Raw genomic sequence first — 2,694 nt, 5'->3', positions numbered from 1 at the left:
TTTTTTTTTGAGACAGAGTCTCGGTCTGTCGCCCAGGCTGGAGTGCAGTGGCGGGATCTCAGCTCACTGCAAGCTCCGCCTCCCGGGTTTACGCCATTCTCCTGCCTCAGCCTCCCGAGTATCTGGGACTACAGGCGCCCGCCACCTCGCCTGGCTAGTTTTCTGTATTTTTTAGTAGAGACGGGGTTTCACCATGTCAGCCAGGATGGTCTCAATCTCCTGACCTCGTGATCTGCCCGTCTCGGCCTCCCAAAGTACTGGGATTACAGGCTTGAGCCACCGCGCCCAGCCTGCTGACTTTTTACAGTATGTTCAAAACCAAACCCACCAAACTCACTTACATGAGTTAATTTTGAGGCCACAAATACCTATCATATATTGGGTGATATCAGAGAAACATTTGAGTAGAGAGGAAATTGCATAGCACAGTTCACTCAAAAAGTAGAAATGGTATATTCTCAAGAACTTGAGAAAGTTCGAGGTGTGGTGACTCTACTGCATGCATGAGCAGGCTGTTTACTCCTGAGGCAGATAATAAAGCCCTCCCAGAAACTAATCACCCCTATTGCTTTGTGAGCAGAGCCCTATAGTTCTGTCTCAGCTGAAGCAAAACATGCTGCCTACATTTAAAAGGGGTCTTGAGGTTTTGGCTCCAGTTTCTGTCTCATCTTTATAGCTTTCACAGGATTACATTTTCAGCAAATAGAACAGCTCTAGAAAATTCCTTGGATGTTCCTTTAAAGTTTACACCAAGGCTGGCTTAAGATTGTAGTCAGTTTCTCTCTCCCATGGTAATAGGACTACATATGTCTGGCTAATTGTGTTAACTGACAATGGCAGAATGAAAGAAAATGGAATTCTAATGGTAAAACACAATTATATAAGGATGTAGCCAAAGAACCATAGGGCATCTCACCAACAATAAAGTTTTTTACAATTTTGGGGAAGAGAGAAATAAACTCTAAATAAAATCATGGGCTGGGTGCAGTGGCTCACGCCTGTAATCCCAGCACTTTGGGAGGCCAAGGCAGGTGGATCACCTGAGGTCAGGAGTTCGAGACCAGCCTGGCCAACACGGTGAAACCCTATCTCTACTAAAATACAAAAATTAGCCGGGCATGGTAGCAGATGCCTGTAATCCCAGCTACTTGGGAGGCTGAGGCAGGAGAATCACCTGAACCTGGGAGCCGGAGGTTGCGGTGAGCCAAGATCGCGCCACTGCACTCCAACCTGGATGACAGAGTGAGACTCTGTCTCAAAATAAATAAAAAAATAAAATAAAATAAATAAATAAATACAAAAACCAGCCGGGCTTGGTGGTGGGTGCCTGAAATCCCAGCTACTCTGGAGGCTAAGGCAGGAGAATTGCTTGAACTCGGGAGGTGGAGGTTGCAGTAAGCTGAGATCTCACCATTGTACTCCAGCCTGAGTGACAGACTCTGTCTCAAATTAAATAATTAATTAATTAATTAATTAAAATCATGTTTCTTTGGGCTGTATGTATAAGGATCAACATCAGATCTTGACAGTGAAGTGAACCCAGGGTCCTTAATTGAGATAGATGTGGAATGTTGCATTCGAAAAACCCCTTGTCCAAAACAGCTGCGACTGAGTTGTAAATTAAGGCTGTTTCTCTGTATCAGAGTGACTTAGGAAAACAAACAAAAAAAGAAAAACAAAATTAAAAAATAAAGTGACTTAGATCCTCCAGGCAAGAATGGATGTTTCATTGTTACTGATATACACATTTAAATAGTACCTTTTCTGATAGTCTGTAATTTTAGAGAATACTGTTCCTCATTGAGTAAGAACATAATAGTCATTCAAAAATGGGAGATCAGCCGCCTTGTGGTGGCTCACACCTGTAATCACAACACTTTGAGAGGCTGAGGTGGGTGGATTACTTAAGGTCAGGAGTTCGAGACCAGCCTGGCCAACATGGTAAAACCCCGTCTCTACAAAAATTCACCTGGCCATGGTGGCAGGTGCCTGTAATCCTAGCTACTCTGGAGGCTGAGGCAGGAGAATCAGTTGAACCCGGGAGGCGGATGTTGCAGTGAGCCGAGATCGTGCCACTGCACTCCAGCCCAGGCAACAGAGTAAGACTCCATCTCAAAAAAATAAATAAATAAATAAATAAAAGGGGAGAGATCACTATGACAATTTACAGCTGCAGCATGTCTTTGGGAGAAACTTAATTTTGTAGCTGGTTTTATCTGTGTCTGTCTCAACCTGTTATAAATGATGGCAGATTTATCTTTTCTCTCATGGATATAGTTATATAAAATTTAATTTTATATAAATATATACTATATATAATATGTATAAATTATACATATTATATATAAGTATATATATGTTTTATATATTAAAAAAAAAGAGAGAGAGAGAGAGTCCAGGCTGGAGTACAATGGTGCCATCATAGCTCATTGCAGCCTCTAACTCCTGGACTAAAGGGATCCTTCTGCCTGCAGCTCCCAGAGTAGTTGGGACTACAAGGCATGAGACACCACATTGGATTAATTTTTAATTTTTTTGTAGAGACAGGGCCTCCTTATGCTGCCCAGGCTGGTCTACAACTCCTGGCCTCAGGCAGTCCTCCCACCTCCCATAGTATTGGAATTACACGCCTGAGCCATCCCTCTAGGCTCACTAATCTAATTTTTTTTTTTTTTTTTTTTTTTTTTTTTTGGA

This window comes from Theropithecus gelada, chromosome 4 (genome assembly GCF_003255815.1).
Source record: "Theropithecus gelada isolate Dixy chromosome 4, Tgel_1.0, whole genome shotgun sequence".
Lineage (NCBI taxonomy): Eukaryota > Metazoa > Chordata > Mammalia > Primates > Cercopithecidae > Theropithecus > Theropithecus gelada.
Note: the sequence above shows the minus strand (reverse complement) of the source record.